Source organism: Hippocampus bargibanti, linkage group LG08 (genome assembly GCF_051943395.1).
Source record: "Hippocampus bargibanti isolate YZ-2025 linkage group LG08, ASM5194339v1, whole genome shotgun sequence".
Taxonomy (NCBI): domain Eukaryota; kingdom Metazoa; phylum Chordata; class Actinopteri; order Syngnathiformes; family Syngnathidae; genus Hippocampus; species Hippocampus bargibanti.
Genome location: NC_142741.1, coordinates 19845891 through 19860895, shown reverse-complemented (window position 1 = coordinate 19860895; position 15005 = coordinate 19845891). Strand labels below are relative to the sequence as shown.

General features: G+C 40.1%; 1 protein-coding gene across 2 annotated transcripts in view; it reads left to right on the top strand.

Annotated features, from left to right (window-relative positions):
- Positions 1–15005, top strand: part of thsd7ba (thrombospondin, type I, domain containing 7Ba) — a 261993-nt gene that overhangs the window by 36735 nt on the left and 210253 nt on the right. The window lies entirely within an intron of this gene.

Here is a 15005-nt window from a genome sequence, read left to right as displayed (position 1 = left end):
AACCACAAAGACCACAATCTTCCTCTGCCTATGTTTATGAAAGCACCCACCATATCTTGGATATTGGATATAGATAGATTAGACAAGATACATTTCAGTTTAATCATCTGTCTGAAATGTGTTTTCTGTTTGTCCTTGGTAGAAAAAGACAGTATTCATGTCTGCGCCAGACTGATGGCAGAAATCTCATACAAATGAGGTAAAAATACTCTTGCCTACGCTTGAAATGAGATGGTGCAGAGAAAATGTGTCTTTTGTCGAAGACACAGTTGAAAATTTTCTGAAAATAATCAGATTTATCCTAAAAAAAATGTGGCCTTGTCGCATGTCTTGCCCGGTATATTTTAGTTAAGCCATGGCACTTTGCTGAAGCCCAAATAAATCGGCTCTAAATCTACGCTGTGTGAAATTATGATTCAGGTTCTGGCAGGATCTTAATTTGTATTTTCTCTCAGGTGATAAGTGAGGATCTTCCGATACCAGACATTGACATGTACTCAGGGGGAAGTCACCTACAAAGATTCTTGTTCTCTGAGGCTCCACTTGTGTAAATCAGGTCTCCTGATTAGTAATGTGTTTTTGAAATATGAATAGAGCAATAAAAACCACCAGTGTATATCCATCTCAGGAGGCGGCCATTTTGGCAGTTACTGACAACTTACAATGACATTACAGTTGCTCAAACCTCATGTGATGATCAAACATGGCCAGGTTGGTTGCTGAATTTGGTCATGTGACATTCACAAGCGGGTGCCTTTGAGGACTGGAACTACTGTAGACATGCCTGTAATAGAGCATAAAAATAGGTATTCACTATATTTACTTACTTTACCTTCAAACATATGATATAGGCTAAATGCCATAAAAATATATATTGTCTTTTGTGTGCGAGTTAATACTCTTTTTCTTTGTTTTTAGCAACAAGGACATTGGAACGTACTGTACTTGAAAATACAGTAAAGTCTCGTTATATCGATATTCAAGGGAGTCCGAAAAAATATCGATATAACCGGGACTATCGATATATCCGATCCTGCGCCGAACTGCATTAAACAAAAGCCGCCAAAAGAGGGCAGCCAAGCGCCATATAAGAAACGGAGCTGGCCATTAGCTCCCTTTTTTTTGGGTGAGAGATGTTCCCCCAATGTTGCCTCAAAATGGCACATATAATTCTTTAATGATTGTAAACATGTATGCTTTAATCTTAAGAACTACAGAGTATTTGAAACATATTCATAACTGGATGTGTAACAATAAAGCATATTATCCGAATCTGAAGCCATTGTTTGGATTCACAAGCAATGCAAGACGTCTTGGCGTTAAGTCATTTTTATTTGCATTTGAATAAAAAGTGACATCGGCTGTCCTTTAATACACAGAATGGAATGTTAATAATTTTCAAAATCATCGCGCTTCAGCAAACAAAACAAGAAACATTGTTGCAAAAAACGATTGCATTCATATACAGTACAGTGGGCATGTACATAACACAACAGGGAAACTGCAACGCTTACATCTTACTGTATTATGTATACAATTTAAAAAAGTCATCAATCTTCTTCTGCTTCCCATTTTTACCTTTTAACACAAACACTTCAATCTCGTCTGCTACACACGAGCTAGCGTCTGAAAATGAAAATGGCTCTGCTACACGGGTGCTGGGCACGTAACCAAGTCACCTGACCAAGTCGACCAATGGCGCGACTGATGGCGTGACACGTAACCAAGACACGTGACCAAGTTGACCAATGGCGCGACCGATGGCGTGTCACGTGACAAAGTCACACGGCCAAGTCGACCAATAGCGCGACCGATGGCGGCTCATGTGACCAAGTCGACCAATGGCGCGACCGATGGCGGCTCACGTAACAAGACACGTGACCAAGTTGACCAATGGCGCGACGGATATATCGATATAAACAACAAAAATGGCCGGCGGGGGATGAAAAGGAGCACCGTAATAACCGGATTATCGTAATAACTGGGTATCGTACTAAACGGTACTAATTATACATGAAAAGACTAGAAATGTGCAAGGGAAATGAAAATAGTATTGTAATAAGCGGTACTATCGATATAACCGATATCGATATAACGAGATTTTACTGTATCTTCTTCTTCTCTTCCTTTCGGCTTTTCCCTTCATGGGGTCGCCACAGCAAATCAGTGTCCTCCATCTTTAGATGTTTGATCCACATGTTTATTTTGGCCAAGCTTTTACGTCGGATGCCCTTCCTGACACAACCCTGTGTATTTATCCGGGCTTGGGACCAGCACAAGAAGACATATGTCACTTTGTGGCTACAGAACAAGCAACTTGCTCAGTAAAAGGCTCCCAAACACAAAATGGTAATCGGCACAGCAACATTCAAAAAGTACACGATCTAAAAGGAGTCTCTCACAAATTTAAAAATGTGATAAGGGGGACAAATAAGGATGTTCACTAATCAGGTGGTAATGCTGCGATATTCGAAATAAAATATGATATATAAAACACACATTTGCCATTCAAAAAATGTTTACTCCACATTAACAGTTTCATGCTTCACGGGGAAGCTGTCTGGTGTGTATAATGTCGTTTTTAAAAAGAAATGAAGAGGAAAATCTGCAATATGATAATGATGATCAGAATCCATTGTTTGTGGAGCAGTATCTGATTCATCAGGGAGATGTCAATCAATATTGAACCAACTGATGAACCTCCTTTGTATGCTGTTCCCCCTTCCAAATATTGGTCTTTCTGAGCTACTCTGTGGCTTAGTTGGTGGATGACTCATGATAATGATAATGCAAAGATAGGGCTCCGATATATAGCCCAAAACATGTGGTTAAATAATGCAATTTTTTTAAACTTTATTTTTTTTAAATGAAGTTCAAGTCTTGGCTATTCATTTTCGATATGGATTTGATCTGGAATAACTGATTCATCGTTATTTGGCCAGACCTTTTAGTAATTGCCTTTTCGAGCACTCTATCCAGCTGTCTCAGATCCGTGCAATTATTCTTACTCTATTTAGTTCCACAGTTTTGGGTCAGACTTTGAAAGATCACCACACTGTGAATATACCCTTTACTCCCAGCATGTGCGACTTTCCTTACATTGTTTTTCTCTTTAACCTATTATTTGTTTTGTAACATTTCTCCAAGACAATAATCATACTTTGTAGAATAGACCAATGAGTAGTCAACAAAATATTATGATTTTTATCATTTTATTGTCCGCATGCATTTTTATACCCACACACAATGACTACAAAGAAAAGAAAAGAAAAACACCTTTAGGCTGTGCCGTGCTAATGTATGGAAATGCGGGCGTGGCTATATACATTCACCTGTATTGCATTCCAGACTGCGAGGAAAGAGGAAATAGGAAATAGGAAATCTCATCACATGGAATTAAGTTAAAATGTACCTGTCTGAACTGAATTGAGATAAAATTAACGAAAAAAGCCTGGGTCACATCCTCGAACAATACATTCTTGTTTTTAAATTTTACTCAAGCATCAAAGTGTATTGCACAGAAAGCTAATAACATGCATATCAAATCAGAAAGCTCAGACAATGACATTTTATATATTTGTTCAAGATAATATTTCCCATCAAAACAGTCTAGTTTGCTCAATTTTCTAGCCTCCATTTTTTTAGTTTGCATGACACTGATTCGCTGTGGCGACCCCTTGAAGGGAAAAGCCGAAAGGAAAAGAAGATGTTCTCCATGTGCTTGCAGGTTTTTTTTCTCAAGAGTTTTTGGCTTCCACTTATATTTGAAAAACTATGCATGCTGTTAATTGAAGACTTAATTTGCCACGCGTGTGATTTTTTGTTTTTCTTTTTTTGATTTTTCTGAAATGAGCCCTGTGATTTTTTTGGTGAGACAAAAATGAATCCAAAAGAAGCTGGGATAGCCTCCAGCTCACTTGCGCACCAAATGTGGATTGTCTATAAGTCAAGTTAGATAGTCATCATTATTAAACGTGTCTTGCTTATATGAACAGCGTACCCTCAAATCAGTACTAATGCAAAGGGGACCAGTGAATAGTGATTTGTCAGCAGGCTGGAGTGTTCTGCTTCTTATCAGTTTCTTTCTTAGAACTGAAACGCTTTTAATGACTTTAAAATGAACCTTTTAATTTCTTCTTAAACCGAGGCTTTAGAGCAAAGGCGGCGTGGAGCTTTTCGACTGGATTGTTGTGTGCACTGAAGGGTGACCGGCAGAAATGAACCAGTGGTGAGGAACTTTATTAAAGCTTTGACACACCCAAAACTAGCACAAGTCAGTGGGAAAATCAAAAATAGTATTCTATTATCAACTAAACAATGTGTGAGAAAACACAAGCAAAACAATACTTTATTTGGGAAGCTGTGAAACACACCCCGGTCAGCCAGTTAACAATAATATTATTATATGGCATTTTGGATACACATCAATCATCCACACACTGCCTTTACTCAGACTACCCTGGAAAGAAAAAAATGGATGGGCAGTTTCTTGTGGAGCAAAGAAGGAGCGAAGAACCATTTCATAATAACCAATGGGAGTAAGTCAGGCAGTCAGCTCGGACCCACTACTTCAATTCATCATCTGTTCGATGGAAGTGAAGAAACATGCATGAAGGGTCATTGAAAGTTTCTGTCATAATTTTGATGTTGTTGTCAAATATTTAGAATTTAAGGATCCCCATGGAAACCTCAATTAAACTTGCTGGGATCAGTTTTTCTTTTGATGGCAGGAGTGGGAGGGGTGTTGGGATCTCTTTTGGCATCTTTATAGTTCAACGCTATGAGAGTTCAATGTTTCGTTTCTTCTTAGGTAGTTTTTATTATTTTTAAGGCTGTAAGTCCATTTGACTCTGTTTCTAAAAAAACATCATTTTATATAAACAGATTAGACAGATTTGACAGTGGGCCCGCCGTCTCGATTAAATGAATTTGCGAAAGATGTAAATATATGAATTTGACGGTGCCATTGTTACGTCATTATCATCATCCAATAATCCATACTTTATTATTTTGAAACTCGAAATTAGCAATGACACGTCTCATCAAATTCTGACATTTTGCACATGGCCCTGAATTGTATCTGCAAAATAGGACCTTTTAAACGAGCTGAAGCGGACACTTTTTCTCTGCGTTTCTGTCTCGCAGCACTCTAGATAAAAGACCTCAGAGTGAGTGACAAATTACATTCCATCATCTTCTTTTCGAGCTCGTCAGCATCTACAATTGTGCAGGACATAAGTTAGGTGACTGCTGGGCTGCTTTGTTTGCAAAACAGCCTTTTGCCTGTCGGGAGCATGTCAGACGTTATTTGTAAATACAACAATGATTTACTTGAAGGGTAATTGACGCAGCAATTCATCTACCTTGATGGATTTAAATTAGACCAAGTTTGTTTCTCAGAACTTCATGCACACAAAGTGAAGCAAGAATATTATCAAATCGAGTACAGTATCTTCATGATTCAATCCAACAATTAGCATCCCATTTTTTAAAGACACCACTCTTCCCTTTTCTTGCTTGCAAACTAAACTGGATCAATACAAGGTTAGGGTTGAATCCCTGGAACAATCTCGAATCAATAAAGGAAGTCACCCGTTTGGGTTGAAGCAGGATTTCCAGGAGCAAATGCTGTACAAACCTCCTCTTGTCCTCTCTCTTCTGCTTTCCATTCACACTGATAATCCCAGTGTGCACAAATTGAGCATGACACCATGTCTGCCAGCCTCTTTGCTGTACTCACCCCTTAATTTAGCCCAAATGCAGTTTTACAGCACCTTTCAATATATGAAGAGATTTCAAGCACTTCTTGTGTGTCAATGTTTGCACGCGTAGGTGTCTATTGTAAGGGTTGAACCAACAACTTGACTTTAGCATTCTTTAGCACTCTCCAATGATTTAGTTTAGCTTGAAGTCAATTACTCGCCAAGGATATGTTTTGACAACAACATGGATATCTAGCTCAAATCAACAGATGGCCGAGTTCGCGCACCAGCTCCACAACAGTGTCGACATACTAAAAATGGGACCGGTCGGCATGGTGACAAAATATGCAAATTCATCCTAAAATGTAAAAAGCACCAAGTTGTACGCATGTTCATCTGAAATAGCACCCAGTAATGCAATATGATGAGCAGTCTGAAATCCTCATGTCAGCAGTAAGAAAATTGGTGTTAGAATTGTTCAAGTTCCGACTGTGATTGGATGAATTAGACAGGGTGTTGGCAGTGCAATTAAGGACAGTGAGCAGCATGAGTGAATGAGCTAGACTGCACAGCAAGCTGGAGACACAAAAAAAGTGTCACATCATGAGCGTTGACATCTAAAATCTGCTGTGTTTATGTTGCTGCCCAGTTGTTGGGAGAAGGATTTGGCATAGGAAGGCGGAAAAGCAAAAACTGTTCGATGTATGTAATGACTTGAGACCTCCAATAAGTTAGTTGCTCAGCCAAATCTGAGAGGTAATGACATCCTTTTCATCAATGCTCTCCTCGTTTTACATCATTCACATCTCATCCAGACCCCCTTCCAAGACTGATAATGTCACAAAAACATATTTTAGCACGCGATCAAGCACAACATTGTATTGTAAGTGACTCATTGTTTGCCATCTGCATATCGCGCAATGTGACAGAGACAGTCGGTGATTAGCGCTGCTGGCACTGTTGATGGTTTGGTAAAGGTCAATGAAGAGTGAATACAATATTCTGACATTTAGCAGTGAGAGAATGTCAAAGATAATCATTAGGTTGTCTGATTATTGACAATTCTAAATTCATGCCTTAATGGAAAACAAATGGCAAAACCTTAAACTTTGTTTTTGTTCTTCACTCATTTTTCATCATACCATAGTGTACATTGCAATGTCGTCTCAAAACTGGATCACCACCACTGTAATTCTGGTCATATTTTTTTTTACATTTGAATTGGAACACATTGGCCTTTATCGAGCATTGCATTTGCCCTGGTGCTTTTTTAAATTACATGTAAGCGGAACACTCTAAATTGTCCCTAAATGCGATTGTGAACATATATTTGTGTGCCCTGCTGGCTTGCAACTAGTTCGGGGTGTACCCTGCCTATTGCCTAACATAGTGAGTTTCCATCATTAAAAGCCCATCATCTATTCAACTTGTTTTATAAAGAATTGTTTCAAGCTGGAGCCTACTGTAGACTGAGTCACTCTGACCGGACCCGTCAAGACTTGCATCCACATGAAAATCAGAAGATGCTCATTTTCACGGTTCAGCGCAGTGTATGAATAGAAAGTCCCAACAGGGACTCAACCGTTCACACTTACATTCATTCATACAGACAATGAAGAGTCTAGGAGCAGAGGATTACTTTTCCGGAACAGACTTTTATTTCTCATCTCACGGGCCAGGCCCACTCCTGTTTTTCATGGCTCTTCTGTACACCTGTCTTGTTGTGTCCGTCATCAATTAACGGATCTTCCTCTGACACATGTCGCCGGAATACTTGGAACCACACACATGGCTCTCAGTACATCAAATCTGTTTTCTAGAGCAGCATATGGAATCCAGGTGTCTTTGCAGCTATTGACCCATGTTATCAGCCTGCCACAGCCTCCCGACTCTCTCAAAATTAATCCTGACGCCGTCACACCATCCCCTTGTTCACAGTGATGTTTCCCTTGCAGTGCAACAATTCCCTCTGGGCCTCCGTAGTCAGGACTCAGATACGCTCACCTGCATATCCCAGTCCCACAAGACGTAGCTTTCAATTGAAAAAGGGACGGCGTGACTGGGATTATAGCCAGTTCCGCATTAATTATACTTTTTTTTTTTTTTAAATAAAGGAAGGACAGGCGTTGTGAGGTCAGGCAGGCGGAACAGCCACACAAAACAAATCCGATTATCTGGGTTTGGTTTGTTTCTCTTTCAGGTTTTTTATCCCTTTCATTTGGCCTTTTGTGGAATTCTTTCAGATACATTTGCTTTTGCCTGTTTGTGCTTGAAATCCATTTTGCAGGAGTTCTCACATCCTGCCATAACTTTTCATTTGGGGTCCATGTTCATTACCGCCTCATCCACTTACTCTTATAACTAATTTCCTGAAACATCAGCGATTAGCATTCCGGAAAAGATATACAAGAGGTGTTCTTTTCACCTTCAGCAACCTCAGAATCATTTTTATTTTTTCCCCTGTGACTTATCTTTTAATCTGACATGTTTACACCAATGGATCTGATTATTTCATCGCATTTGTGTTTAGTTATGCTCTGCACCAATGTTATATTGTTAGAGTGAACCGTTTCCATGTTTCCATGTTGAGACATTTATTGTGTGAGACAAGTGTCCATTTAGAACACGGGTGTCAAAGTCAAGGCCCGCGGGCCAAATCCGGCCCGCCACATCATTTTTTTCGGCCCGCGAAAGCAAATCAAACTTGTTAAATTCCATGATGATTGCTAAAATCTGAGCCAAAATTTCATATTTTTGGATGTCAACCACAATAAAAGTCATTATTCTTGACTTCAGATTTGAAAACGAGTTATTCATTAATTTGCCGTGTGCTCTATATGTAATATTTGAAGGGATTTAAACATTCTAATGGGTTTCCCAAATTCATAACGGCCCTCGAGAGGAAACCATACCTACAATGTGGCCCGCGGCAAAAAATGACTGACACCCCTGATTTAGAATGATCATCTTTACACAGTATTACAATTAGACCTCCTTATAATGATATTATTATTTTAAAGGACAATTGACACCATTTTTTTGTTTCCTAACTAACATCAGAAAAACGTTTTATAGCATCTAAAATACCCAAACCACGCAGGCTGATATTTTTAGTTAACCACAAAACACCAATAAAAGACTTAAAGTTGCCCAAAACTGCCAATAATGAGCTCAAAACTGGAGAGATTCAGAAAGTCCCACCCGCAGTTCGTAATTTCTCGTCAGGATACTCCCTCACAAATTGCCTTGCTCCAGAATTAAAACAATGGCTTCAGAGAGTTCAGATTTGAAAAAATATCCTTTATTGTTACTCATCCAGTTATGAAGATTATTCAAATAGTTCTGAAAAGGAAAGAAGTTTTTGCAATTGATTTGTCCTTCCATATCAATTCGAGCCGTGTATGCAAAGCGGCGGAACTAGTGAAGAACACGACATATGACGCATATATGAAGCTCAGTGAATAAGCAATATAGCATCAACTTCGGTGATATGTGGCATATAAGGACATGAATAACAAATAATAAGCTACAAGATGTCAACATCAATGCAGATTGTTTCATGTTTGTGCATGCAAAACGTTGTTTAAACTTTCAAGATGAAGAGTTACGAACTTACGTATGAATGACAGCGATTATCCATCGCTAACTCCGGTTAGCTCCTCGTTGCAGCAGCTGAATGTTCGTCCGATAGGTTTGCTCCACTATTATAGCGATTGCTCTCTTTCACCATTGGAAGATACTTTCTACCCATTGTCAGGCTGATGACAGCGGTTATCCAAGCGGGGATTCTCGCAGTCCGGGGAGCTCCTCAGATGGCGCTGTACTGCTCTGGTCCATTGGTAATGGCTGGTTTGTCCGCTGGGAATTTGTGTAAATTTACACATTCTTTATGCGTGTTACCGCAACTGGCTGCCACACAATGCTTCATCATCGTGTTATTTATGTAGTTTTTCTTCTAATTTCACGATCAACAAAGTTTTTTCAGACGAAACAAAGTTCCCAAATTGCACTGTGTGCCGCTTTCTCGGTCAGGGGCGTTCCTTCAGCAACGTCACTCCGGCATCGTCATCAACTCGAAAACAAGACATCATGAATATTCAGGGCGAGTTTTAAAATGTAAAATATAGCAATATGCGATGGAGGCTTTGTAAAATGCGGTCAGTTGAAGTCATTTGAAGTGATTTTACAAATTATGGACGCAACTTGTCCAGAGATGTCGGTTGTCCTTTAAGATTCTTAACACGAGCTACTGGCTTTCCTTGATGCAGGATCATCATCGTATGAAAAACAAAAGATAAGTTGAGCATAATTGTTGATGTATATCTCAATTGTTTGCCTTTTTGAGAGAATGAAGCGGCTTCTTTTCATAAAACTGCTGGCCTTTGGGCCTTGGTTGAACATTTTAGTTTAGACTTTACTGAACTAAAAAAAACAATCATATCTAATTGTATTTCTGTAATTAAATTAAGACTTTCTTGACTAGAAACACATTTGGCTTTTTTCAAATGAAGTCAGTCTCAGCACACTTTATAATTAATCAATGCAATTCAGTAATTCTCTGAAGATGTCTTTTCCCGCCTGCACATCAAATTAGATTCCAATTCAAGTCAATCTAAAAATAAAAAGAGAAAACAAGAAACTTAATAGTTGCTCTGTGATACATCAATCATCATGTCTGACCATATTTTATAAAATAAACGTCGTAAGGTACTAAACTGAGGAATACTTGAAAGTCTTAACTGCAACAAACTTTGGGGGACTTTTTGATTTTTTTAATGTAATTATGTTAAATCAAGACAGTTTTTTAGACTTCTGAGTAATTGTGCATCATTTTTTTTTATTGCAATCGTTTTGTCGTATGACGGTGAGTTGTGCACGGTTGTGCTATTCTCTGAGGTTTTCTGTCAATGAGCTTCTTTCAATGTCGCTAAAAGAAAACTAAATTGTGAGCGGTGCATGCGCAAAGCTTGGGAAGTGATATAATTTGGTCATATAGTGGTACTAGGCTAAGGGTTGCGAGGTCAGAGCTAAGTATATATTTTTTTTGCAATCGTTTTGTCGTATGACGGTGAGTTGTGCACGGTTGTGTTATTCTCTGAGGTTTTCTGTCAATGAGCTTCTTTCAATGTCGCTCAAAGAAAACTAAATTGTGAGCGGTGCATGCGCAAAGCTTGGGAAGTGATATTATTTGGTCATATAGTGGTACCAGGCTGAAGGTCGCGAGGTCAGAGCTAAGTATTTTTTATTTATTTTTTCAATCGTTTTGTCGTATGACAGTGAGTTGTGCACGGTTGTGTTATTCCCTTAGGTTTTCTGTCAATGAGCTTCTTTCAATGTTGCTCAAAGAAAACTAATTTGTGAGCGGTGCATGCGCAAAGCTTGGGAAGTGTTGGGGTAATTCGCTATACGGACATCTTTAAACATCTTTTTGCATCGTTTTTTTTTTTTTTTCTTGGACTTCCTGATACGTGATATCCTGCCTGCCTTTAAATGATGTCACATCCTAATACGTCACGTCCTATTACGTCACATCCTATCTCCACATCTTATATAAATGCTCTCCCAGCGCGTCTATCTCTCTCTTTCCTCTCTGTCTCTCCTCAACCGACCTCACAATGTCCCTGCTGTCTACAAGATTAAAATAACTTATTCTGTTCAACACCTGGCTTCCTGCTGATTTCACCATCCCACTTCTAACACCCTGAAGAGCGATGAACCAGGAACAAACGATCACTTTTAACCCATCAGGAAGTGATATTATTTGGTCATATAGTGGTACCAGGCTGAGTGTCGCGAGGTCAGAGTTCAGTAAAAAAAATCTCTCCTGCTGTTATCAATGCTTTGACTCCTCCGGCTGCCTCTCCAGCCACACAACTGCAAAGAGAGTCAATCTGAATGGCCCAAAGTACATCCATGCCACAAGGATAAACAAGTGACTGATTGAGTTCACAACCCTTTGCTTCAAGAGCAGTTGCCTCGTATGTCTGCCCGTCTGCTGGCAGTACAGAGATATGCCTCCACTTCAGATGACACCAAAAATTATGAATGTTCTCCAAAATCGCGGTTTCTACGAATGAAATGATGAATGTCAGTGCTCAACAATTGAGGGGTAAAATTATTACCTGGGGAGTCGAGGAGTCGAATGACCTGTTAATTGAGACATTAACTGTGAACAAACTTTTCAAACTGCCCACGGTTTAATCATAAATAATAATAATAATAATAATAATAATAATAATAATAATAATAATAATAATAATAATAATAATAATACATTTTATTTTAAGCGCCTTTCAAAGATCTGGAACTCTTTACAGTCACGGACAAGCATAGGTACTATAATATATTAAATACAATCACAAATAGAATACAATAAATAAAATACAATTATAAATAGAAACAAGAGAGAGAGCTACGCAGAAAATGCAATTTCAAATAGGTGAGTTTTGAGATCGGACTTGAAGGTAGGAAGAGAATCGATGTTACGAATGTTGGGAGAAAGTGAGTTCCAGAGTTTGAGGCAGAGCAGCTGAAAGCTCAGTCACCCATCGTGCTAAGACAGGCAGAGGGGTCACACATAGGTAGAGGGAGGAAGAGGAGGTGTGGGGGGGCAAGGTTATGGATAGCTTTAAATGTATAAAGAAGAATTTTAAAGTTGATTCTATATTTGACCGGGAGCCAGGGGAGCTCTTGGAAGACGGGGGTGATGTGGTGAAAGGATGAGGTTCTGGTGATGATCCTGGCTGAAGAATTCTGGACGAGTTGAAGTTTGTAGAGATGTTTCTGAGGGACACCAAAGAGAAGTGAATTGCAATAGTCAATCCGGCAGGTGACAAGACTATGAACGAGAAGAGCAGTGGTGTGTGGGGTGAGAGATGGGCAATTTGATTGATATTGCGTCGGTGGAAGTACGCAGATCGGGTTAAGTTATTTATATGGGAGTGTCTGTGTAAGCTCTCAGTCGTACAGGAGTGGTCCATCGATGAGAAGGTTTCTTCAGCCGTCATCTGTTCTTTATATGGGAGTGGTAAGTGTGCTGTCAAGAATGACACCTAGTCTTTTGACCGGGTGGGAGGGAGAAACGGTCGAAATGTCAATCGTGAGAGAGAAACTGTTAGCTTAGCTCAAGGTGGATTTGGTACCAACGAGGAAAATGTCAGTTTTTTTGCGGTTCAGTTTGAGGAAGTTATGGATAAACCAGGATTTAATTTCAGAGCGGCAGCGTGAAAGGGAAGAAGGTGGGAAAGAGGCGTCAGGTTTGCTGGAGAGAGCTGGGTGTCATCCGCAAAGCAATGAAATTGTATACCAAATTTACGGAGAATATTGCCAAGGGGAAGAAGGTAGGTGATGAAGAGGAGCGGTCCCAAGACAGAGCCTTGGGGCACACCAGAAGATACAGGAGAGGACTGTGAGGTGAAGGAGTTGATTTGGATGAACTGAGAGCGGCCAGAGAGATAAGAGTGGAACCAGCGTAAGGGCGTGTCGGTGATCCCTACGGAGGAAAGTCTGTCAAGGAGGATGGGATCAGAAAGGATATCAAAAGCTGCAGTGAGGTCAAGAAGGACGAGGATTGAGAGTAAACCGGCGTCAGCTGCCAAGAAGATCATTCGTGACTTTTAAGAGATCTGATTCTGTACTGTGGTGGGGGCAGAAACATGATTGAAATGGTTCATAGAGATCATTCTGGGAGAGGTGAGGGTGTAGCTGAGAGTACACAATTTTTTCTAGGATTTTGGAAATAAAAGGAAGGTGAGAAATGGGGTGAAGGTTCTTGAAGTAATTGGGATCAGATCCAGGCTTTTTAAGAATTGGTGTGACAGTTGCCGTTTTGAGGAGGACAGGGACGATTCCTGATGACGGCGAGGAGTGAATAATGACTGAAATGAATGGAAGGAGAGATGGGAAGCAAGATATGACCGGAACTTTTGGGAAGGGATCTAAGGGCCCAGGAAGAATTCTTGGATTTAGTTATGAGGTTTGAGATTGTAGAGGGATGAGGGAGATCAAAAGAAGATAAGAGATGAGAGGGGGTAGGAAGGTTGGGGGAGGGGTACAGAGGAGCCAAGATGCTGGTGGATGTTGTTGACTTTTTCATAAAAGAATAGAAGGAGAGAATTGCAGGTGTCGGAGGAATAAAAGTGAGGAGGGAGAGAAAGAGGGGGTTGAATGATTCTGTTATAAAGAGAAAAGAGAGCCCGAGTATTTCCAGTATTTGAGTCAATGAGTCCAGAGTAGTATTGTGATTTAGCTTGAGAGATACTGTTCTTGTAGAGAGAAAGTTGAGCGCTGTACATATCTTTGTGAACAAGCTGGCGTGTTTTCGAATTCATGGGGCGGAGATGGGCTTTGAACCAGGGTGCAGAACGAGTCAATAAAACAGAGCGGGATTTGACAGGAGCGAGCGTGGTGACAATGTCATTGAGGTCCAAGTTGTAGCGGGAAACCAGTTAATCAGGAGAGAAGCTTAGGTCCAGAGATAATGAGGCGAATATTGAAGCAAGAGAGTCCGGGTTAATGCCCTTGATGTTACGAAAGTTGATACAACGGGGTGTTTTGGTGGTGGAGAGTGTGATGAAAACGTTACAAGTAACGAGGTAATGGTCTGTTATTGGGAGTTCAACAGCTGTGTCGTTGGAGGGAGACAATCCAGAATAGCATAAGGTCAAGTGTGTGACCCTTTATGTGAGTAGGAACGTCCACAATTTGGCTGAAACCACGGCTATCAAGAGAAGAAGTGAAGTCAATTGTTCGTCTCCCATGATAATTATATTCAGTGAGAGAGATGGATGAAAATAGTAGAAAATTCGTTTAAAAAGTCACAGTGATGTCTGGGGGGGCGGTAAATAGTAGCGAGAATCGTGGGCGTTGGACCAGAAATTTGGCATGCAATGCATTCAAATGAACACGTTTCAGGGAGCGAGACTGGGACAACTTTCCATATGTCACAATAAAAAATAGCTAGGCCACCTCCACAGCTAGAATGGTGAGGTTTGTGAATACAGTGAGACCTCAACTTACGAACGCCTTATAATACGAACTTTTCATCATACGAACATCAAATTTATGAAAATTAAGCCTTATAATAAGCACTATTTTCATAATACACACCCACCATGGCCGGTCCATCAAGCACACGACCTTCGGATCTGGCGAAAGTGATCTTCGGCTGTGGCACACGACCGAACAGCGCTCCAGCCGGCGCTACTTTCCATACCCCTTCTCATTGAATGCACACGTCGATCGCCTACTTGGAGCTTTTTGCTGATAATTTTACTATTATGGGACCGGAAAATAAACACCACA